Raw genomic sequence first — 25,923 nt, forward strand, 5'->3', positions numbered from 1 at the left:
TTTCAGATGTGGTTACTGATATTTTTAACCAACTGATGTAGTGACTTAGATTCTAAGTTTCTTATCTAATACTTTTGTTATTTCATATATAAATAAAAGCACTAAATATGAAGGAAGGATTTATATTGCATTTTTACATGTAACTAACAAGTGCACAGTGAGATTTCTGGTAAAAACAAACATGGTCACAAATTATTCCCCTCCCAGTTTCCTTGCCCTCTTGCAAGGTGACTTTGAAACTTCTCCCAACAAAAATCCGAAGTTAATTTCAATCTTTAAATGTGAAGTGGTCTTGTAACTTGTTTTGGACAAAAGAATGCCAAAGAAGTGATAGTATACCAATTCTTAGCCTAAGTTTCAAGATCCCTTACCTATTTATATTCTCCTGGCTGAAACACTCCCAAAATGGTAGGTCCACCAGCCTGGGATAGCCGGTTAGATGATGCGAGACTCATGGCCCACTGGCCCCCATCACTCCCGCTTTTTTGACAAACAATCCAAGACGTAAAAAACGGTCAGCTGAGCACAGAACGCAAGGATGAGCCCAGAAGAGCAGAAAGACTGCAAGGTTGTCCCCGACCCAAATTGTGAACCCAGAGAAGTCAGAGCTACATGCATGTTTGCTATTGTAAGCCACTAAGTTTTGGGATGTTTTGTTGTGCAGCAAAAGCTGATGTGTGCAAGATCAAAGGGATCCATATTTTTACCCAATATTGTTTCTTTTGATTTATTTGATTCATTTTCGTTCATGTAGCCAACATAAAATTGGACACCTACAATGCGTCAAGCATTAAGTGAGGTTTTATGGTGCCATGTCTCCCCTCAAAGTGGTGGTCATGCAGTTGGTGCCTTGCAGCCTAGTGACTGTAAGTAAGGAATCTTTTGTTCTGACGACCTAAACTCAATTAAGCCTCTGCTTAATTGGCCTCTGTGGAATTTGGAAAATTTTCTAAGCATTTAGTCCATCCACTTTTTTCATCACTAATAAAGAAGTAATAATAGCACATGTATTAGTAGGCTGTTATCAGGATAATTACATTGCATTTGAAAACTGCAAATGGTAATTAAATCAATGATGTTAATATTTACAATAGGAAGAATTTCTTTGCCTGAAACAATCAGGCAGATGTCCAATCTAGATGAAGGACCTCCTCCTCAGAAAGGGTCTATAGATGGGTAGCTATTAATAAGTATTATAAGTTGCCCCTTCTCTATGGTACACCTATCCTCCAGCTGCTGTGAATGTTGGTTGCTTACCACTCACTACTCCCTCCCTATCCTGAGAAGCCCATGTTCTACAAGAGGGGCCTCACAGGGAAACATCCGGGGGTTTACACACAAGTTCTGGGGATAGCTTTTAGCTAACTGGTAAGAAGGTAAAAACAGATTTTTTTTTAATTTGGGAAGAGGCTGAATCTAAACTTCAGCTCAACTCAAGTCTCTGCATGGCTCCTTCCCCACTGCACCCTGTTTTCCTCTCTCTTCTTCCAAGAGCACTCCTCAATCACATGCATTCAAGTCCCTGTCTGAAGCCTTGCTTCTAGGAAAACCAGCCTAAGGTAGTATGGCTCGCTGTTTTCTGACCTTGCATCAGCAGCCTGTCAGGGGAAGTTCAGAATGTTGTAGGAAACCAAATTTGGACAATGACAGGATAAAAATATACTAATTACAGAAGCTTCCCGGAGAGGAGATGCTCTTTGCAAGGCAACTTGAGACAGGAACGAAGTGTAATGCATATGCAGCTATACTGTGTCTCTGTTCTGCCTATCTGAAGTTATGCTCTTTGCACAAAGTACCTGTCCTCTCAGGTCACCCCAGTGGGAAGGCTGTGCCTGCAGCGATTCTCAATAGACTCTTGTTTTGGCTCAAATTGGCAGCCTGCTTCCTGACAGGGGTCTAGCAATCTTAAGAGTGACAAATTTGCCCTTGCAGATTCTCCTGCACAGGGTCTCTCCCTTGCAAAAACTGAATGGCAGCAGGGTGTCTGGGGTTATTGGTTTTTCTGATGCCAGTCACTTTGCTCATCTATCAAACACTTAAACTCACATTCTCTGGAAGGCAGACAATACAGAAGGACATTCAGTGTCAGATGTCAGGCAAGTTGCAATCTTGTTCAAAAGGGGCAGGGCATCTCCTTGAGGAAAGGCAGGTGCCTTCGGGAGCTGGGGCAGGCCTTCGCACTCCACTGTGCTTCCATGTCACTCGGGAGTCCTGTTGGAATTCAGAGTTCTGGGCTTTACCCATTTCACTGCTGAAGGGCAAGCCTAGTTCGGGGTACTGAGGAAGTCTTCATGGCTACAGCTCAACCATCCAGATACCCACAAAAAGGAATCAAATAATACCATGGAGGCCTGGGAAAACTAAAACCAACTTTAAATGAATTAACTCATTTAACGAAAGAGTCCATATTATTAGGTTTGAGATGGGCCTGAAAATCTACATTTCACAAGCTAAGCTCCCAGATGATACCACAATTTGAGGATCAAGGCTCAAAAAATATATCTTTCTCCAAGGCTGGGTTTCCGATTTCCCTCTGATTGCCTTTCCCATGGGCTTCTCTTTATTTTCAGTGAAAACACTGTGGCTTAGACATACAAAAAGTATGATGGGCCAATTGATTGACTGATTGATTAAGTACTATGAACCAGGCACTATGGCAGGCACTGGAGATCAATCAATGAAAAAATACTCGCAGGCAGATCTGACACCTAGAGATGGGGGAGGTGGACAATAAACAGGTAATAGGAAGTACCTATCACGTGGAAATAAGGCCTGGGTGGTAAAATAAGACAGGGAAGAAATGGAAAGGGAAGAGGCAGAGGTTTTACTTTAGAGAGATTAGTTAGTGGAGGTGCTTATGACAAGGTGATCAACAGAGGTTTATGGGACCTGAAGGAACATGATCTAGGAGGAAGAAATTTCAGGGAGTGCCAACAATGTGTATAAAGGCCCTGAGGCAGCAGCAGGTTAAAGGAACATTACAGAAATCAGCAGAGCTGGCCTGGAGTAGGAGATGAGGAAAGTGGTAGGAGTTGAACTCAGAAGGTAACAAGTGGTTAGATTCATAGGACCATTGATTTTAACTCAAGTCAGTTGAGAAGTCAGTGGAGGGCTTGAGACAGAGTAGGATATGACATGATTTACATACTGAAAGAATCACTCTGGATTTTGTGTAGACTGTCAGGGGCTAGGACTAAGTGATGGAGGGAGAGTTACAGATCTATTTCTGCTGAGGGTGCAAACCAGCATGGAGCAGTGAAGGACAGACATGCTGAGGGTCTAGATAAATCCTGCAGCTAAGGTGGCTTGTTTTTCTGGTGGATTGGATGTTAGGAGCCAGAGAAAGTCAAGGCTGCATCTGAGAATTTGACCAAAGTACTGGAAGAATGGACTTGCTGTTTACTGATATGGAAAAGACTGCAAGAGAAACAGATTTCGGAGGCAGAGGGTGTCAATAATTTAATTTCTGCTCCCTTTGGTTTGGGATTCCTTTTTGGCTCTCAAAGTTGATACACTTGAACAGGATGTCAGGAAGTGAGCCTAAGTTGGGGGTGGGAGAAGTTAGGACAAGGGATATAACTTTGAGAGGCATCAAAAAGCAAAGGGACTGAATGAGACCACATAAGGGAGATTAATAGCAAAGCTGTCCTAGGGGTGGACCTCAGGAGACCCCTGCATTTATGGGTCAGGGAGGTGAGGCAATTGGAGCAAAGGAGACTGACTGGAGCCTCCATGGGGTTGGGAGAAGACATAACCAAGAGTGGTGTCCTTAAAGTGATGACAAGGAGCTGGTAGGAAAAGTGTATGAATGTGACAAGATGTAATCAAAGCTTCCTCAGCTGAAAATCCAGAGCTCTCCACTAAAACTCGCTCTCCTTTGTTTTAGGGAAATTAATACTAAATGCATGAGATAGAATAATGTAATATAAAGGATTTTGTACAAAAAGAAAAGAATACTCTGTGACTGACCAGGCATGTATTTGCAGCTTAAATCCTACATTTCTTTTATTTATCCACATTTTATTTATGCCATTTATACAAAAATTGGCATTCAGAAGATTGATTGTGGGCCTCCATGTGTACATAAATGATCAAAGATTTCACTATTTGCCCAAAACAGACTCATGCATTTTAGAAAAGATGTTAAATTGTAAATGCTGACATTTTAAGAAGGGTTCCAAGGCATCCCGAACTACTGTAATGTGGTAGCATTGGGGCAAGAACACATGAACGAATGAAGTCTAGATGTTTTTGGAATTCTTGCCTCCCACTTTCTCCATTCATTTTCTAAAGTTCTTATTTTTCTTTATCACCAAAGTTAAAGGAAGAAAGGAGAATTTTGAAGTTGGTAATCCACATCCCCACAGACAGACAAAAAAGTATTTTATGTAATTTCTCTTTCTTTGTTGAATGGTAACCTGAACTGGAAACCAGAGGTCCACACATCCTAAACTGTGTGGGTTCTTAAGGATCTTATCTGGGCTTGGAATGATATAAAGTTTCATAAAAGTGAACTGTACTGGCAGCCAGTGTTCATAGTTTTTTATTGGGCCACTGCTGTTCCTAACTGACTTGCTGGCTACACGCAGCATTACAACAGCCCTCTTCTTTCCCCTGGAGAAAATGTTTCTGCTCCTTTGGCTTCTCCACCCTTTCAAGAAGAGTCCTGTTGTCCAACCCAATGCCCAGCTGGATTCTGAAGAAGCCTCCTCACACCCTCACATACCACTATTGCCATTCAGCACCTCCCACCCACTCCATCCCCACAGTGTCTGGGTCCAAGTCTCAGTGAATATCCAATGACCTAATTTTGCTTTCAACTCTCCTTTTTTTTTCATGATGAATAAGGAGAAAGATAAATATCCAAGACCCCAGCCCAGAGTGCTTTGATGCTTTTGTATTTTCTCCTCAATAAGCAAGTCTTTCTCCCTCACTCCAGAATGGCTTCTTAGGCTGCCACAAGGTAACAACCACCTCTGTGCTACTTCAGATTTTGAAAGGATGGTAGAGACCTCAGAAGAGGACATGTTCACAAGGTGCTAAGAATGAGAAGGGAAGAATGGCAGGTGGGAGAGAGGCAAAGGGCCACTTGTGTTTGGGTCCTCTGAGATGGAGTATACTCAGGAAAGGTTGTCTGTGACTCAGATTTTTGATTTCAGATGTTGGTATGGACTGAATGTGTCCCCAGTCCCCCGAATCCCTGTGTTGAAGCCTAAACCCCCAGTGTGACCATAGGTGGAGACAGGGTCTTTAAGGAGGTGATGAAGGTTAAATGAGGTATAAGGGTGGGGCTCTAATTCTAGAGGAACTGGTGTCCTTATAAGACTAGGAAAAGACACCAGAGGTGTATTTTTGTCCAGTGAGGAAAGATGTGAGGGACACAGCAAGAAAGATGTCCACTGCAAACCAGGAAGAGCTGTCTAACCAGAAACCAGCCCTGCCAGCATCTTGATCTCAGACTTTGAGTCTCCTGAAGTGCGAGAAAATGAATTTCTGTTATTTGAGTCAAAGCTATTCTCTAGTATTTTGCTGTGGCTGCCTGAGCAGATGAAGACAGATGTGAATACATAAACCAATTCTGCTTTAAAAATCTATGGGGGCTTTTCTCTAATTGTCCTAAGTTTTATAACTAGAAGACAGAAGAGGACAAAGGGAAAGTGAGGATTCAGAGGAATAAGATGCTCATTTTCTTTAAACATTCTGAGTGAGACACATGAGCTTAGATATAAATATATGCTATGAAGACTATTACAAAGGCAGTGAAAGAGTGGTGGCATCAGGTTACTACTGACATGCTTTATCTGTGTGCTCAGTCAGCACTTTTCTGGAATCCATCTGTCTTTGGTGTTTACAGAAGGACAATTAGTTTCTTGAACATTTTGAAGATATCAGAAGGCAGGAACTAAAGATTGAGTCCACGTGGATGCTCATCACAACACGATTGTTCATGAGATGTGCATTTGAACAGCAGCAGATTAGATTATCATCCAGCCAGTGCCTAGCTTTTTTTTTTTATCCCATTACTGTTCCTTTCCCTCGTTCTTTGTATAGAGTTGTTTCTACTCTCAAAATTTTCTCTGATGCACCACCAAATCCCCTAGCTCCTTTCACACACAAGGCCATGCTTTGGCAATAATGGGTCTGGCTTAGAGAAGAGGGTCAAGGTCTCAGCATGGTGGGGTAGGGAGTTACTATAGGACCCAAGATTCAGCTATTTCTATTTAAGTCAAATTTGTATGAATGCTTTGAGCTTTGATAGCTTTGATCACGGACCCAACCCCAAGCTCTGAGCTACCCCACCATTCATGGTCATGAGACACAGGCCTCCACTGGACTGTTGCATTTCCAATGATCTGCTTCACCTGTCCTCCCTCCTTTTTCCACCCTTGATTTATATTCTTTCTCTTCCCTATTTCCCACTCCCCCACATTACTACTAAATATCTTTCCTCTTTTGTAAAGTGAAGACAGCAATGCCAAACTTTAATGGTTCTTAGGAGACTCAAATGAATACAGTAAAAATGCTTTGTAAGCTATGAAATAAAATGCCTTGGTTGGTAGATGCTGTTATTATTATTAGATAGTAAAGAAAAGTGTTAGCCAAGTTCATACATCATTTAGAAGACAGAAATGGAACTGAACCTAAGGAGCTTGTAGATAATAGCAGAGTGACACAGAAAGGAAGCCCAGAGAGATGCACACATTTTCCTGATTGTGGATGGTGGAAATTCTCCAAGAATAGGATAACCCAAGAGAACCCTTGCCTCTTCTGGAAATTTTCTCATCTTGTAACAATACCCCTCCTCCCAAATGCATTCTCATTTACAGCTAAGATCTGTGTAGATGTTTCCACCAAGCTAAGTGGAAATTTGGCAATTTATTTGCCTCAATATCGCCAGCCAAAGCAAATTGGTCCAAAAATAAAATTAACAAGGGCTGCATTGTCTGATTCAGTTCTCTGCACTGAGCAGGTTAACTACTCAAATGAAACTAAAATACATTGTACTGAAACAGGGCAAAAAGGGATACTAGAACTATTTGGCTTGCTGATTCTTGGAGATGGGGAGCCTCACTGACTCAACATTGTCAAAACAGGGTCAACCAAACACCTCAGCCAAACTTGCAGACTTCTCACTGTGCTTTCATTTTAACTTCCATCTGTAAGCTTCATTCATGCATTAACATGATAAGATTTGCTCTACAATCTGCTCATATGGAAGAACAAAGTGCTTCTTGCTGTATATGTTACCCTCTTGGTTCCTCAGGAGATCCCTATGAGATAGATACCTGTAAACCTGTTTACAGATTGGAAAACTGATGCTCAGAGATTTGGCTCAAGGTAAGTGTCAGAGCTAGATTTCCGATATATATCTTTAGACCCCAAAACTAGTTTTCCTTTTGTTGTACCTAATAGCTCCCATGACAGCTAGTTGCCATAAATGCCACATCTCTGTGGATGATCTTTGACTCTCCCATATTGTGATCTCTGGAATGACTTGAGCCCACAGATATCCATATGTGCTGTACCGCAGCGATGATCTCTTCATTATAATATGCTTTTCCACCTCCCCAATTGTTCACTACCTGCCATCCCAGCTCTTTCCTCTCTCCTTGCACATTTTAGAAATCTGTTATTAGTCCTCACCCTACTTTATGAGCTACTTCAGACACTCCATGTATAGATTTGTGTGCATGTGTCTATGTCCCCATTTGGCTTCAGAGTTCTTTTAAGTAGAAAATGCCTTATATATTATCTATTACCATACTACTTATAATATCAATTTTCATTCAAAGTCTAATTTTTAAAGGCCAAGTAACCAAATGAATAAATTAAGGAGGAAAAAAAAACATTTTGAATAAAGTATGGTGATCAGTGCTGCTTGATGTGGAGTGTCATACCGCACATGGCCTTCTACTATGCATCTTTAATTGACTATGATGGAAAAACTGTCTTATTTTCAACTGCTTCAAATTCTCTGCCTGTATTTCTTACTAGTCTTGTGGTGGGGCTGCTAATTTTCCATATCCATCTTTCCAAAATGCACCTTGGGAAAGTGTGACTCTTATACCTTATTTCCACATGGAGACATGAATAATTATTGCAATTATCCTTCAGGCGCTGGCAGAAATTGGGGCTGTGTCTACATAGAATCAGGAAAGATAGAAATTTTCACAATGTGGTTTGTATTTAGGCCCTCTGGGACAACCTTCTTGAGGCTGGATTACCTGAACTGTCGTTCATCCATTTTCTCACTCAGTCCACAACTACTGACTGAGTTCTTACCACATGGCAGGCACTGTGCCAGCCGTGGGGATATGACAGTGACCAGACATATTTAGCCCCATGCTCATGGAACCAATATATTGGAGATCTGACCTCCAGGGAGAATCTAGTGCCACCCTCGTTCTAATGTCCAGCTGTGAGCAGAGCACCCTAGGAATCAGATAAGAAGTGGAGATTTTCAGTAAAATTCTGTCTTCAGAGCTGCTGACTACAGATCACCACCCCAGATTTATTTCCCCCAGATTCTGTCTTTGAAATGCTCCTTTGCATGGGAATATTTAATATTTAGAGTATAGCCTTGATGATTTTAAACAAAGTGTGATATTTCTAAACTAAAGTCACTTCAGCAGGTTCGGAGTGTGTGCTCACACACACACACACACACACACACACACACACACACACATGTTGGGAGGAAGTTAAATGACTTTCCCAAGGTTATAAAGCTGGCTAGGGGCAAACCTGGAATTAAAACCTAGCCCTCACTTTCATTCTCTCTCACATCCTGCACTATTTCATACCCTTAATCATTTATATATGATGTGTACCTCAATACAGACTATGGTCCATTATCAAACACTAAAGGCCTTATACAAGTTCACAACCCATATTACATTTGTTACCTGTAACACCCAAGATGTGTCTTATACTTTGAAACATGATGCCATTTTATAGTTTTTCTGCACCAATGGTTGTTAAGTTAACTTGGAGGTCCACACACTTTAAAAAAATAGAAGAAATCTCATTTAGCTCAATGCCGGGAAATCAACCATTTGCAATTTCTGAGAAGCTAGTGTTTCATTTATTTCTCCAGCTTCTATATCCTCCCAACTTTACAGGCAGGAGACACTAAGAAAATTATGAAAAGAAAACTAATATGAATGAGTATTACTCTGTTCTAGATTTCCTGCTCACTGCCTTAGACATGCTTTAAGATGCAATCCTTATAGGAACTCTGTACAGTAAATATCAATGACACTGATATTTTTTAGATGAAGAAGCAGAAGTTCAGAGAGCCTAAAAGATTTACCTAAACCTTATCTGACCCCCATATCCATCCTCTCTTATCTTCCCCACCCCTGTACCACAAATGCTTCAATATGTTCAGCAACTTGCCAGAGCCAGGCCCAAAATGCAGCTGTGAATCAATTAGGGTGTGACTGAATTTCAAGCCAGATCTGAAAGATTTCTGTATCTTACACAGCTTTAATTTAGCCATGTCTCATCTTCCTTCCAACAGCATGCGTGACTAACCTTGTAAACCAGAATGAATTTATATTGGTTGAGACTGAGTTGGCCTATAATACGATATCTTTGTGCCCCATGCACAGCTAACCACTTTTATAATTTGGCATTCCCGACAATTCTTTTCTATCTTACTCTCTGGGTTGTAGAGCGAGCCTGTTCAAAGGTCTCAGGGGTGCCTGCATCTCAAGTCACACTGGCTTAGAGCTCTAAAAATAACAGATATCTAAGAACTTCCAGAGGGTCTTACTGAGGCCTGGAGGGCTTGGGTGGTGGGTGTGAAGTGTAATCTGGTAGGTCTCTTTGCTGAAACAATATGGTGTAACTGAGATTAGAATTTTCAGAACAGTGAAGATGAAAATTGAAGATTCAGTTGCATTTATTACAATGTTATCTGAGGTGTTGTCTGCAGACTAGCAACATTAGCATCAAACCTGGGAGACTGATAAAAATGTAGAACGTTAGGCTTCATCCTACATCTATCTACACGTCATCATCCCCAGAGGTAAGACCCATGCATCTATTTTAACAAGCTCCTTGGGTGATTCTGATACACTGAAGTTTGAAAACCCTGCCCTGAAATATCAACAATTAGGGATACTAACACTAACCTCTATGCTTGATACAGAAAAGGTGTAATATTTGCTTTCATAAGCCTTCCAGACTAGCAGAAGTATTAGAGATTTCAGGGTCCATTTCTCAATTTATAGTACCAAATTATATGAGTAAAATAAAAACTGATTTTGTATCTCCAAAAAATAAACGATAGAAAGGACACCAGCAGTTCTCAAATGTCCCATTTCAAAAGGCTGCCTATAGGTTTGTAGTTGACAAATTTGTGCTTGTCTCCATAGACAGCATCCACTAGATCCCAGAGTGCTAGTAACGCTAATATCCCTGGAGTTCTGGCCACATCAGTGAACTGCACCATTCATTCCGCCTCCCCAGTTTTGTGATTCAAAGGTTTAGGTTTCCAGCTTTAGCGTTCCCCAGGCACAGGCCAGACACAAGGATCCTCCCTGTTCTGGACCTCAGATATTGACTTGGCCTGGAAGAGTTCAGAAGAAGCATCTGAGAGTGAAAAGAAGCCTCAGGTGTGGAACAATGCCTGGGACTCTGCTCAGGCTGGCTGGCTCCTAGCTGCTGATTCATTCCTTCTGACACTCACCTGCCTCATGATCTATAGTCACTCCCCATAGCTCCGACCAGGCTTATGCTTCCTTGTGGACCCATAAAATTATTAGCAGCTTTACTCTCTATTCCTATTTTAGTCTTCCTGAGCTGTTTCAGGTTTTTATGTCACTAAAGGAGGCAATAATGATGAGGAGAAATAAGATCCACCAGAGCTGAGAAAGGAATTTAGCATGTTGTCTCAACTTTTCCTCTATATGAAGTGCTGGACAGAATGTTTGGCACAAAGTAATTGTTCTAAACACAAAAAATGCTCAAATAGTAGCAGCAATTGATGTAGGCAATTGTAATAGTGTTATTAATGGTATTAGTTATTGTTTGTGCGGGAATTGAAACAAATGGCATGTTCTAATGTGTGAAACCACTGGCTTCCACACTGGAAAAATAAATAGGGAGCAATAAGCACCTCTTATTTCCCAACTCCTTTTCTCTTGTTTCTCCCCTAAGGGCCACTGGGAAAACAGATTATCAGAGGGGTGTAAAGGACAATGCTTTAAATAACCAAAGGGCAAGAAATTTTCTGAACAGAAACAGGAAACCGGTGTTCTTGAACCCAGTCCTGGGGCCGACAACAGAAGCAATACCATGGCAGGAGGAAGAAGAAAGGAAAAAGTGGGGATAAAGCAAGTGCACTAAGCCAAACACTGACTGTCTTGAGTTGCCAGTGCTCACTTCCTGTGGAGTTTACAGTCAGGAAGCATTATCCTCATATTCCTGACTGGAAGGCATGGGACACCTGAGACCAAGCCAGTCTGCTCAGGCTCACACAGGTAGTAAGTTCAAGAGCTACAGTTAACCTCCTCTGTGTGTCTCAAAGGCTGCATGCTCTTCACCATAACCTTCCTCTTCTCTTCCTCTCCTGTGCTGTGCTAACCAGGGCTGCCATCCTAGACTGGAAATGGGGCTACTTGAGAAACAAGAACTTGAATCAAGTTGAGTTGGTATTGTAGATGGAAACTGAATGCACTGTAGCTAAGAGAAGGAGGAGAAGCAAAAAGAAAGGGGAAGAGCATGGAAGACACCAATGGTAGACTATGAGTGGGAAATTAAGTTCTGTGGGCATTCCTCTGGGTCATTCTGTGTGCACTGCCCACCTCAAAGAATAAGGAAATGCATTCACATCACTTCTGTAATAGCAAGCATATAAATTCTTTTCCAAATGAAGAGCTGCATTAAGTACCATCACACATATACCCTACTGCAAGATCATTTCCAAGCCATGAACATTCTTCCAAGGGTTCAAAGAAGCATGGCATGCACGCTTGCTCTCCTAAGTGGAACAGCAATCTGCACCTATCATTGTGAATCAATCTTTGTTGAGAAATTGTGTTATGAATGTCATGTATGTCTCACAAAGGAAGAACCTGTTCCTGACAAAATCCTTTGGACAAAAAGCCAACTTAACAAGATGTCTCCCAAAGTGGCTGGGACTTACTCATTACTCAAAGCCCCAGGGACCTTGCAAAAGTTGAAATAATGAATTTTGCATTTTGCATTCCTGCTTGATTTGACCTAGACATGAAAGAGAGACTTTAAACTGAAGTAACTGGGGTTATAGTGCCCACTCATTGTGAACCAAGGACTCACATATTCCATTTTTTCTCTCTCAGTGGATATGAAAGTGGGTGTCCATGATGTGGTTCTTTTGTAACACTCAAAAACAATATATTTCCAACTACCTTCAATTTGTAGAGTTTCAATAGGTACAGAGGATTAGTTTGCCCTTTATTTTGTTCTTGACCTACACAAGATGATGTTGAAGCAGGAGAAAATTGACAGAAAAAAATGGCTCAGCTTCCTGCATCTGGGATAAATGAACAAATGGCTTTCCCAGCATCACTGAAAACTGTTGTCAAACTTTCTCAAAGGATTTGAACTCCCATGTTGCATAGAAGTTGTATGAGGCATCTGAATCCAAAGCTAGTTTCTTCCAGACATAGGAGGTCTGATGAAATTTAGGATGCAATATATGTACAGTAGTCATTTGTTTACCAAAGTATTTTTTCATTCAGTATATATAGATTTATATGTTTAAAATCACCAAAGCACCATTTTCTGATTTAAGTCATAATTTCAATGAACATATAGAGTAGAAGCCAAGATATGAATTGTCTCTTTACCCTGAAGTCATAAATGCACCAATAAGTTGCCATCCCTCATGAGCTAATTTTCTTGATAATTGGTACTGGAGTTCTGTGTTTCTAAACAATGTTCTTGGTAATGTATATTTATATAAGATATGTATACCATTTTGTTGAACCAGTTGAAATTCAGTTTTTTAAGCATGATTTTCTCTTGCATGTTGCTAAATGCCCAATTCTTTTTTCTGATTATTAATTAACCTAATTATTATGTAATATGTTTTCAGAGTGACATATAATCTGAAACTATGTTACTTATGAAGAATAACTTTCTAATTGTCAAAAATCATCATGAGAACAATCCAGGGCTCAACTATTTTTCCATTAGAAATCTGTAATTAATCACCAGTTTAGCTGTGGAAAACACTACCGCACCCCATCTCAGGCTCACTCCCTTTGTTCGTACAGCCGCAGTTCATTACAAGCTACTCTGGGATATGAAGGTGTTTTTTCAGTAGAGGACAGGCAGAGTGGCTGTTTTTGAAAATCACAAATAGTGGCACTTTTGCAATGACTTGGTAGCCATCCAATACTAGACATTAACCAATGGAGACAATAGACTCTCATACCTCAGAGGTAGAAAAGCTGACAAATCTCAATTTGGGTACCCTGGTTTCATGCAACATTCTGGGGTGGGAAGGAGTAGCAAAAGATTCTATAACTAGCTAGAAATGTGTTCTAGTCTGCATCATCCTCATTGTACAAAACATCTTTTTAAAATTAGATTCCCCTGCCCCTGCTGATCAAACATTACAGTAAGACTACACAGATAAATTGCTTTGTCTTGTCGTTGATCATAAATGTGACTCCAAAAAGATAGAGATCCATGTCACTGAAAGTATAAGGTTTCCAACAAATTGGCTCTGTGTAAGGAAGAATGCAGAGTGTAAACTATTCTTTTTACTCTGAGAGGAAATTAACACAAATAGTAACAATTCACAACACTTCATCTGTTCTTGACAAGCCTTCACAATAGATCAAAATGGTGCATATTTCACCCCCCAAATAAGAGGATGCAGGATTGAAATTTGTAAGTAATATGTTCATTCATTTTAAGGTGGTTGCCGCATTCAAATAGCACATGCCACTCTACAGGAAACCTGAGAAAAAAAATTTAGGCTAAGTCAAATAAAAGATCCTCTTAGAGAAACATTGTGGCATTCTTTAAAAGGCTAATTATCTTAATGACCCATGTGAATTTTCACCTTCCTGTCCATGATTTAATTCTGAAATGAAATATCCAAGTGACATTCAACTAAGTTAAATTTATTTCTATGTGAATTAGGTACAGCTTTGATCAAGCTGGTTGTATAAAGAGTAGTAGTAATATTAGTACTGAGAGTAATAATAACAGCTATAATAAAAGCTACCATTTGTTGAGTGTCTTGTATTATATGCCAGATACCACAGTATCAGCTTGTGATATTACCTAATGTAACACATACATCAACCCTGAAAAGAAAGGATTTCTTATTTATTATTCTTATTATTCCCATAATAGAGATAGGAAACTGAGACTCAATTACACATTCTTCCTTTCTTCTATTAAGTAGAAGAAAGAATCTTTGTTCATGTCTTTTAAACCACAGATTCTCTAATAAAGAAGGCTCAGAGGCCAAAGTATACTCCAAACTTCATTTCACAATCCAGGAACTCCTTCAGCAGGTATTTGCTATTCATTTTTATGCCTAATTAAGAAATTACATGTTGCTGATAAGTCTAGCAATGTAATGCCTAACCTCTCACATTCTTCCTTGATTACCATGCAAAGGATTTGAAAAGAGATATTTTACAATAATTACCCATCAGTAATCATCTCCACACAACACAAATCACATTTGATTCCCCATTAAGATAGACCAAGAGAATGAGAGGTTTTCACTTCAGAACGTTTTCTACTGCAATCAGGTTAATTCTATGTTTCCATTCCATTGGTCTTCTGAATTTAAACATGGGAACATGTTTGATTCTGTATAGGGGATAATAATATGTCCAATCACAGGGCTTGATTCACTGGTAAAGAAATGTTTCACTATTAGCTTTCCAACTGGAATACCATCCCATTCGGAAGCGTCACCTTCCAGGAAGGAAGCATCACTCAGCAAGTAGACTTAGACACTTTATAACTGCAGGACAGGCGTTTGCCTTGGTTCATTCCAAAGCTCAGAGCTTCGCAGGTCTGTCATTCCAGCCTGTCCTTTAAAATAATTATTTCAGAAGAACAAAGAGACAAATGTCAAGCCACCATAATCAATTGGTGTCAATTTATATTGATCAGCAACCCTCCCATGGTGATGTATCATGTTTGCTTTATAAATGTAGTAACCTTTAAAGATGATAAATAGATCAGTGATTCTCATGTGATTCTGTGTGACACTTAACTTTCTTTTCTTTACTTTAATTAATTAATTTAATTAATTTGATTTAAAGAAAATGTGATTTTCTTTAAATCATATCAGCATTTTCCTGTTTGTTGTGGGCACTTTTACACATACATTTGTATTTCATAAAGCCCACAAAATATGCAAAAAAAGAGTGAGCAAAAATTTAAAGAATTATTAGCAGTTGAGTATTTGTGTACCTACTACATAAATCAAGACATTAAATGTTACCAGTACCTCAAAAGCCTCCATGTGCCCCTTATCAATAGGAGCTCTCTTCCCCACCTTAAAGGCAACAAATACCCTGATTTTTGTGATAACCATTTCCTTTAGTCCTTTCCTTTTACTGTAAGTGAAAGTCCTTGCCCCATGTTAAGTAATTTTAAGCACTTAAACAAGGTAGATAAAGTTTTATAGAATGAAGCTCATTTCACCAGATGTTTATGGTGAATAGAGTATGTGCCAGACATTAAACTTGGATATAGGGATAAAATCTAGTAAGTCATAGTCTCTATCCCCAAGAAATTCATAAGGAGTTAGGAAGGGCCCATGAAACCATAAAAGTAATAAGGTTTGTCAGCCATAATTATAAAAACCCATGAGGAACTGGAACTGGAGAAAGACAAAATATGGTAAGATTGCTCATTGTTTTGTTCCTCCATGCCAAAGCACGGGCTGACCAGTACTTACCTGGGAGAAGAATATGGTCAAGTCTTTCTCTAGTGTGGTGTGTGAGGCAGGATGGCAACTGCATCATATGTGAACCTGAGGAGTAAGCATGCTCTCTCTTTCTCTGACACTATGAAGGAGGCATTTTCAGTTTATTTTTGAGACAAGGTTCATAGTGTATCACGGAAGGAAATTTTGGAAGCAAATGTATTTCTTAATGGTCTACGGGCTTAACAAGTATTCGATTCTTTACATTCCTTTTTTGGAGTATAAAGTTAATGGACCATCCAGAAAATTCACCTGGGATGGTGTTTGGAGGGGATTTGCCACAATGCTTGGCACCCGGGAGAGTTCAGCCAGTGTTAGCTAAGCCTTTTAGAGTTGTGAGTTCCATTTTCTAGGCAATATCTGTATCAAATGCAGAAGAAGAAAGTGGGACTAATAAGAACAATTGTGTGGATGACAGGACATTGCACTGAAAAGGCCAAGCTTCTATTCATTGCTCTTTGTTGAAAGAAAAAAAAATTAGAATGTCATTTAATTCATGACAAAAAATTTTGCCTGACAATTGAAGAGTAAAAAGTGATGAGTGATAAATTATTACTTCAATTAAACACAATAAGTATTCCTAAAACCCTATTACCTGTTTCTCTAATCTGGCTGTTGGTTTGCAAACTGGCCCCTGTGTACATAGGGCAGGAAGAGACAGAAGAAAAAGGCAGACCCCTCTACACAGGCAGCTTTAAAAAGTGAGGGAACGTACAAGGCTTCTCTTACATGCTGCAAAACTAGATCTGTACCTGCCCGCCAGGATCTTAACAGTTAATACAGAGACTTGAAAGGGGTTCAGTCACGTAGATCTCCCATATGGTTTCCAGTGACACCTCGCTTTCTTAAAGCTGCATCCTTGAAATCCGCTCCCACTGTGGGAACAGTGCGCAGAGCATATAGTCCAAGGACAGGTAGTTGGTGAGAAGCTTCCAATTACCTGCGTCCAGTTCGCAGGTAAACCAGCCCTCACATCCTCTAGATGGCTTCTTCTAGCACTGGTTCAGACATTTTTCCAAACTACAGCAGCCCTCATTACTGCCCCATGTAATTGTCTCTGCTTATGTCCATTTTTTATACTGTAGTACTATATTCATATTCATCTTTCTTACTGTTTTCTTTTTTTGCATTTTTAAATTTTCTTGCTTTGATGGTAAAACTGTAGTCTTAACAGATAAGGGATTAAGATTTGTGGCTGGACAAAGCAGGGTTTGAATATTGCATTCATTGCCTATTGTGTGATGTGTGCAAATTCCTTACCTTCTGTAAACTTCATCTTTAAAAGGAGCATAATAACACAGCTTCACAGAGCTATTGAGAGGATTAAGTGTAAGAATTTCAGTAGTGAATTCATAATGGACAGTGGCTATTGTTACTTCTGATTCCAGGAAGCTTGCCCATGTAGACATGGGGCATTCCTGTTCCCTCAGAACTGAGGGAAGAGTCTGTTGATAGATTGATTGACATGGTCCCAATGCCAAAACGTGCATCAATCCTGTCCTCAGCTGCAGTGACCTGCTGCTTTCTAATCTGGAACTCCCTGATTCAGAGAGCAGGCCACAAGTATGGCATAGCAATACATGGAAATGGGTAAGGGGACTGAGAGAAAGTGTGTGTGTGTGTCCCAGTGATCACAAAGCAGCACCACTCTGCTTATTAAATAAATGTATCTGGTTGACAAAACGGCTGTCCCTGACTTTGACAAAAACGATGGATGAAATTCATTTATGTAGGAAAACGCTCCCATGAAAGGCAAAGCCCAATCTTAGTACTGCTTAGCTAAGTTCTTTGTGTCTGTAACAATTTTGTCCCCTAAAGGTGTTGTAGCCAAGTCACCTGCATACTTCTCCAGCACTGTGATCCACCAACCCACACAGTATGATTCCTGAGTCTAAATGTGCTAAGAGACACCATGGCATGGAGGCTGGCTGGAGTTTAGTGATGACAATGCTATGGATGAGCAAAGGAACACATTGCCTGTTTGGGGATGTTGTGCTTTTGCTAGGAATCTTTGTTATAAGAAGGAGAGTTGACAGGGTAGCATCACTTTGGGGCAGGGCTTCAGTAATTAGACAAGTCAAATTGCTAACATGGCAAATAATCATAGGCTTGAGATACCTGAGTTTATATTCTATCACCATGGAGCTGCTGGCTGATGATTTTCACTGGGTAATCCATTGTAAATCTTATGTCAACATCATTCAATTGTAATGTGGCTGCCTTTTGTTGGAATGAAAATTGGTCTTCCTTTTGCATAGACAGATGAGGTGCACTTACCAATAAGAATGATGTTCTTCGGTCAATAATTCTAAACTTATTCTTCCCATATGGTGTCTTATTTCTAAGGTGTTCCCTTGAGAAATTATGTAGATATGCAATTATTTTTTGCCATTGCCATAAAACATTTGAAACTCCTAAGGATAGGCAACTTTATTACTGGAAGGATGTGGCCTTTGACTTTTACATCAGAAGAATTTGAAACTGGATCTGCTCTGCCACATCCTTGCAATGTGGTTTTACAAAAATCACTGAGTTTCACTGGTAAGTAAAGATGATGGACTTTCAAAAGAATTTCCTAGAATATTCAAAAAATATAATGATTGGGCATATTAGATATTCAATAAATGTTAGTTTTCCCTTCATCTAGAATTGATGTTGGATTAAACCTACCAGTCCCATTAGAAACATCAGTTTTATTGTGTTCCAATCACAAACTTGTTTTTGATACAAAATAGGATTACCTGCAGCTAGTTCTAACTTTCCTCAACAAGCCTGTTTCTCTAGTGACTGTTAGATTTCACAAAAAGTTCAAATTCATTCCCAGTGGATAAACAGTCATAAAATATAAAGATGTTTCTTTTTTGAAAAGTATATGCCTAGTGCCTAACACAGCTCCAGGCATGTAGTAGGCCCTTAATAAATGTTTGTTGAAGACCAGCCCATAGCTGATAATTCTAATCTGAAAGTTGAAATTCTCAAAAATGTTATTAAAGGTTGGCAGCTCACTAACATATGTGTATAGTTTTCCAAGAGAAGAATATGTATTTGTATAGTAAAGTTCTGGTAGAAATATTTTTAATTCACTTTCATTTTTAATCAATGCTTTGTCTGTAAAACCTTTCCTGTAATTGAAGACAGTCTTAATTCCTCACACAACAGAATGAAGACTAAAATGTGAAGTTCTAGAAATGTCATCAGGGAAATTAAAGGTCTCTAATGGCAAGAAGCAAAAGCTATATCATTATTCAACTTTTGACGTAAAAACAGAAACATACATACAGCAACTCACTTTCATTATTTATTGGTTTACCTAATCAAATATAAGTAACAGCATTTTTATCCCCATTTTTATGGAAATGGAAATAGGCTCAATAAGGTAAAAATCCCCAGGTTACCAAAGAGAGTCGAAGGCATAGTTCTCCTTACTCTCAGCTCCCTGTTATTTCCACTGGACAATCATCTTATTTCTATTTGGTCAAAAACTGGTCTTCCCAATGGGAGGGGAGGCTCGCAGTGCTTGTCGGTGACATTCTTCATTTTGTTGATTGATTTTCCTCAATGGCAAATGATGACAATGACCTCAATATTTGGAGCCTATTTAAAGACACAATAAGAATTGATTTTTGTTATGATTTCCAGAGACCAGGCAAGCCTTTTCCTCTTCCTTTTTTCTCAGCTTTCCTTTTCAAAAATATTTCAAACCCTCATCTTAGGTCAGGCTCTCTGGAAGCAGGAAAAGAGAAGAGGATTCTTGCTCAAGTCAGTAACTGAGGAAGAAACCTCTTGGGGAGTAGAGGGTAGCAAGAGAGGGCAGGGCAAGAAGCCGGACAAATGGTTCAACTAAAACCTAGCCTCAATCTGATCCCATGGTTAGGACCACACAGTTATTCCTTCTTGAGTAAGAGGAGATGGACTTTTTATCCCTGTGCGGGTCAGTCACTAGCTCTCGGCCACTCCTGGGATGGAAGGTGTAATCTTCCAGGTGAGGTGGCTCTTGTCAGCTGAGGACCATTCTCTGGAGAAAGGAACATTTGAGAGCCATTGCACTAATCACCCAATGGCCATGGGGTAAGAAGTCCTGACTAGTCAGTGGGAAATGCTGGGACAGCAACAGTGCCCACTACGATTTTGTGGGTAGGATGCAAAATTTTTAAATACCCATTTAAAGGAAAATCTCTCTATATAGCAAATTCAATTCGTATAAGATGAAAAAGACTGAAATGAGGTACTTGAAAGAACTATGGATTCCATCAATTTAGGGAGAAACAACAGAAACACAAGAGAAGAGACAGATGGGGCACAAAAAAGATTTTCATGATTTCATGATATGTCACAGGAAATTTGCATTATTTGAAGGAAGTATGTGGAGGAATTACAGCATGTTTTAAACTACAAGAAAGGCTATATATAAAATGCAAGATTGCACAGTAACGAGAATATTCACAGTAGAGTTTGCTCATCTGAATATACATCACTAGATTAGACAACTGTACAATATCCAATGGAAAGCTTCTGGTCAATGTGATAAATGCTTGCTCCGAATAACACACTGGGGGAAGTCCAGACCTGTTCATACTGTGTTCCAGGTCCCTGGAACTATTATGGGTTATCTTTGGCTTGGAAGGGCCTGTTGAAAGTCTTTACATACAAGGGTTAAGAACTTAAGTACAAAGATCTGGGTATTAATTCCAGTCTGGAGTTCTGGGTCCCTTGGTTTTCACTGGAGAAAATCAGAGACTCCTCTGTTGGTCCATGAGGAAGTAAGACTGAGGTCAGAGAGCACAAGGCACCATTTCCTCTGGCATTCTCTGAGAAGGCCATGTTCATGGTGTGCAGAGTAGAAAAGGCTAAAAACACATGGAGAGTTTGAGGGACCCCCTGTGGCTGTTTGGCTCATGGGTGCTCCTCAAAAGAAGGTATCATGTCTCGCTGATCCTGACTCACGTGCAGGATGAATACTGAGTATGGCAGAGACAAGTAGAGACCATATCCTTTCCTGCTGGGACCACACCATTTCCCAGGTAGGTGTCATCATGCACATTAGTTATCTGTTGCTATGTATCAAATTACCCCAAACCATAGCAGCTTAAATCATCATATAGTTGTCATCTCACCCAGATTCTAAGAGACAGAGATCCAAGCCTGGCATAGCTGGGTGGTTCTGGCTCAGTATCTCTCAAGAGGTTGTAGTCAAGCTGTCAGCTGAGGCTACAATTATCCCAAGACTCAACTGGGATTGGACAATCTGCTTTCAAATTCACTCACATGGTGGCTGTTGGTTTCTTAATGGCTGTTGGCTGGAAGTTTCCCAGTAGGTCAGTTACCCCACAAAGCTGCTAATGACATGGTGGCTTGATTTCCACAGAGTGAGTGATCCAAGAGAGAGAAAACTTAAGATAGAAGCAGAAATCTTTTATAAAATATTCCTGGAACTCCTAGCATCACTGCTGCCATAGCAATGTCAGAAGGGATGCCACCATGTGTGAATACAAGGAGGCAAGGATCACTGCAGGGTATCATGGTGCTGTGACTACATTCTGACCAGTGGAACATGGGTGAAAATGATACATGCTATTGCCAAATTTGAAATGTGGAAAACACCCTCCACAGCCCTCTTTCCCAATTATCCAGTGAATAGTGAGGTCTTCAAGGATTCAGAGGGGCATTGAACCAGAAGATAGTAGGAGCCTGAGCCCATGACTGACTGCACAGAGAAGACCCTCCACAACATGATGGAGAAATAAACTCATAAATGTTTGTGTGTAATACCACTGAGAGTCTCTTCTTCCCTTTCTTACTTCCTTTGGTTTATTTTACAGAAGTTAGCTTCCCCTAATGTATATGTGTGAATGTGTGTGTATGTTGTATATTTCATTTCAGAATTTTTATGTTTGGTTTCCACAGCTTTATTAATATGCACTTCTTAAAATATTTGATTTATGTACATTTTCCACTCTCTTTTGTTAGCATTGACTGTTCCCTCTAATACATAAACTTTTGGAGATCAGGAATTCAGTGGTCTATTTTGTCTATATCCATCTATGGCAATTAGGTCATTATCCTGCATGTAGAACAAATATTACCCATAGATTAATGGTATGCAACATTATTTCAACACAAAAGGAAAAGATGTCCGTGGAGTTTTAGCCAAAAGAAGTCTCATTAAAGGTTGTGACTTAACCAAAAGGATAATGCAAGTTTTAAAAGCTTGACTTCATAAAAAAAGGTCAAGATTTCAAAACCATGGTTAACAAAGCCATCTTATTAAAAATAAATGCATAACTTATGTGACAGATAAAGTTATATAAAAGCATATCTGTAACCTAAATATCTTTATAGGAAAGAACCCTGCAATGGCATTTTTATTTATTCCAGACAATTCAAACTTTTATTGAACATCAACTATATTTAGTAAATAAACATCTCTAACTTTACCTTTTACATAAAATCATTGAAGTGTTATATTTAAATGTATATGTAATATCATTATAATTATTATTTAATGTTATATATTTTCAAATATAGTATTAGAATCTATACACCCAGGCATCAAGTTTTATTTCATCAAAATTGTTTACATTGCAATATTTCACTGTTAGAGTTTTCAGAAATGACATTATTCCCATTCTCCAACACCTAGAATGAAGGGAGAGGGTTTTTCTCATTTCCTTTATGAAAGAGTTTCAGTTTTTCAGACTAAGGACAAAAATGAACTGTAGTGTCTAGGAAAAATATTAACATGATTTAAAATGAGAGATCCTTCTCCTTGGAAAGGTTATCCTGATTTCCAAGTTTCTGAACTAAGTAAGAGCACAAACCTGCTTGGGCTCCATTGGTCTGTGACTCTACTTTTTATGATTCTCTGTCTGGAAGACATACGAGGCAGGCCATGAGTGTGAACTTCCTGGCAGGTTGACTCTTGAAGAGACTTAGACCAAAGCAGAAACTACTGTCCCATTTGCATGGAAATAAGGATAAATAGAGCCTAGTTTTTAGTAACATCAACACATATGGTAGCAGAGAAAATGTATTAACCTTGTTCCTGGGCTCAGACTAAGAACTCAAGTCTTTTCATAGAATTCACATTTATTTTCAATTTGAACACCAACTTCAATTAAAATGAGGTGTGTATTGATAACACTTCCTATCAGGTGTTACAAGTAGAAGCTCTGAATGCAATATTCCTTTAAGTATCAAATCACAAAAACAGTCCTAGCTATGAGACATAATATTTCCCCTTGTCAACTAACCAATGGCAGGATTTCTTCTCAACTTTTATTACTCTGAACATAGATAATGAGTCCTCCTTCTAATTTTTATTGATTTACTCCTTGCTCTATAGAAAACTATTGATTTCCATTTTCTTGTCCAGGTCCTATTTGATTTTATCCTTCATTTGATTGTACTTTAAGTGAAAATGTTTCTGATGGTAACACAACCAAATCATATGGAAAAAAGAGAGTCAGGGCCACTTAAATTTATAAATGTTTTGGTAAAATCTCAATGATTCTCTGTCTGAATTATCTATAGTGATAATAAGGAAGAAGTGAACTTCTCACTCCCTGCCCCCTGCCCCCAGCCATTGCTGTTATATACATACAGAAACCATCTGTGTTGCAATCAACACAGAATTTAGATTTGGGAAAGAGAAGTTAGCGAATGGGGAGAAAACCAAGTTTGTTACTATAAAATAAACCTGAATACACAAAGCAAAACAACACATACTTAAACACACATATCACACATATATGTTCTCCAGAGAGATGTGTAATCAGTGGGATTACTTTTACTTCATGAGAATTTTTGCAAGACAAAAGGTGATTCAGAGTAAGAGAAGACCCACACTCTCCAGAGATTGTAGCAAGAGAGATGTGACTGCCGTGGGGATGGAGGCATCCTGCCTGTGGTCATCAGTCCTTTGGGGTAACCTGACACTGCCAATGCAGCTTATTGTAGGTTTTTACAATAATGACCTCAATGAGTTATGCCTCCCTTGGTCCACGACCCTTTGTCATGTGACTCTGCCATACCTTCTCTCAAGAGGTGAAGCCTATTTCCCTATCCTGTGAATCTGTTCTGGCTTCAGGACTTGCCTGGACCAACATAATGAAGTAGAAGTGATGTATAATTGCCAAAAGTGGGTGTTTAGAAATTTATGGTTTATGTGTTTGCCTCTTTGAAAGCACTTCCTGACACTACCATAGCGAAGAGAAGCCTGGGATAAAAGATAGCATGAAGAAAAATACTCAATTACTCCATGTCCCCCAGATAAGCCAGACAATACCACCAGATAAATCCTATTGCATATATGAGCCCAGGTGAGACACAGAAGAATCACCTAGGGAACCCACTGAAGTGTGAGAAGCAATAAATAATTGCATATCTTTCTTCAACTTTGTATTTTGAACTAATTTTTTATCTTATAGAAAGTTGCAAGAATAGTAGAACCAGTTTCCAATAACCCCTTCCTAAGCTTCTCTTAATATTATCATCACATACAATCATAGTGCAATGGTCATAACCCAGAAATTAATACCCAAAGTCCACCAGGTATTCCATTAGTGTCTTTTTTTTCTGTTCAGGATCCAGTCCAGGATTCCACATTTCTTCTCGTTTTTGTCCTCTTAGTCTCCTCCAACCTATAATCGTTCCTCAGTATTTTCTTGTCTTTCATGACTTTGGCACTTGTGAAGAGTAGTGGTCAGTTAGTTTTCAAAATATTCCCTGTGTGTGTTTGGCTGAGCTTTTGAATTTTAGGAATGATGTGGTGTCCTTCTCTATCCATCATATCAGGGAGTACATGGGTTCAGTTGGCTATGACTAGCGCTGTCCACCTTGATCAGTAGATTAAGGTGGTTTATTTCTGATTTCTCCTTGTTAAAATTCCTATTTTATTAATTTTAAATGAACAAATATCTTGGGATAGATATTTTAGACTATGAAAATGACTGTTTTAAGGTACTATGTTTAAAGAACTGAAATGATTTACAACTAATAGGAAGAGATAGATTAATGATAGACAGATAATAGATAATTGATAGATAACTGATAACCCCTTTTGTTGGGGAGGTGAGGCAGTATACTACAGAGAAGGGAGGGAAGAGCAAGGTCCACTTAGCGTGAGCATCTGTGTCAAGCTTTTGATACATTTGTTTGTGAAGAGTTTAGAGACATTCTGGCTCAATGACACAATATCTGAGAACTAGAGAAGAAAGAAATTTTTATTTTTCACATAAGGGCTTAATGTGGGCTTTGATTTGACATCTGAATGAGGAATAGAAATATTTTTCAATTATTTTTGGTAATTTGGGTACAGTGCTATTCCTGAACTGGAGCAGGTAGAGCCCCAGGATTTATTAGGGTTGGTTTTGAGGTTTTTTTTGTTTTTGTTTTTGTTTTCTTAATGCATAGCTATATACTGCTGAGGCAGTGTGAGAACCAGGCATTCTTTAAACAATGGTAACAAAGCTATTGTTCCCATTACTCTGTTTGCATAAGATGAATGAAAGTCTACTTATTAGACAGGGTTCTACCATCCATGAATTAAAAAGCAAGGCAAGAGTATAAAGGTCAGAATGTCCTTTCTCAGAAAAGCAGCTGATCTTCATACTGCTTTGTGAGAAGGACCTGGCAGGACATGGAACCTGAGCAACCCTAACTGCAGATGAGAGAAAAAAATGGACAGAAATCTAGGAAGTTGTAGGGTAGAATCACAGTTTTTTATTTAATATGCAACCGACAGTTGTTAAGTTGCTTAGCAGTAGAGATATAGCAGAAAGCAAAACTGGAAAGTTCCTGGCATCCATGGAGTTTATATTCTAGTGCAGAATAGTTTCAACAAATAAGTGGATTATTTAATATATATTTTAGATAATTCTGTGCAGTTGCAAATACAAATCAAGCTGGGCAGAAGGGAAGACAGTGACAGGGTAAAGGGAAGTTAATATTTTAGAAAGAGTAATCAG

This window comes from Manis pentadactyla, chromosome 5 (assembly GCF_030020395.1).
Source record: "Manis pentadactyla isolate mManPen7 chromosome 5, mManPen7.hap1, whole genome shotgun sequence".
In the NCBI taxonomy this organism is placed as follows: domain Eukaryota; kingdom Metazoa; phylum Chordata; class Mammalia; order Pholidota; family Manidae; genus Manis; species Manis pentadactyla.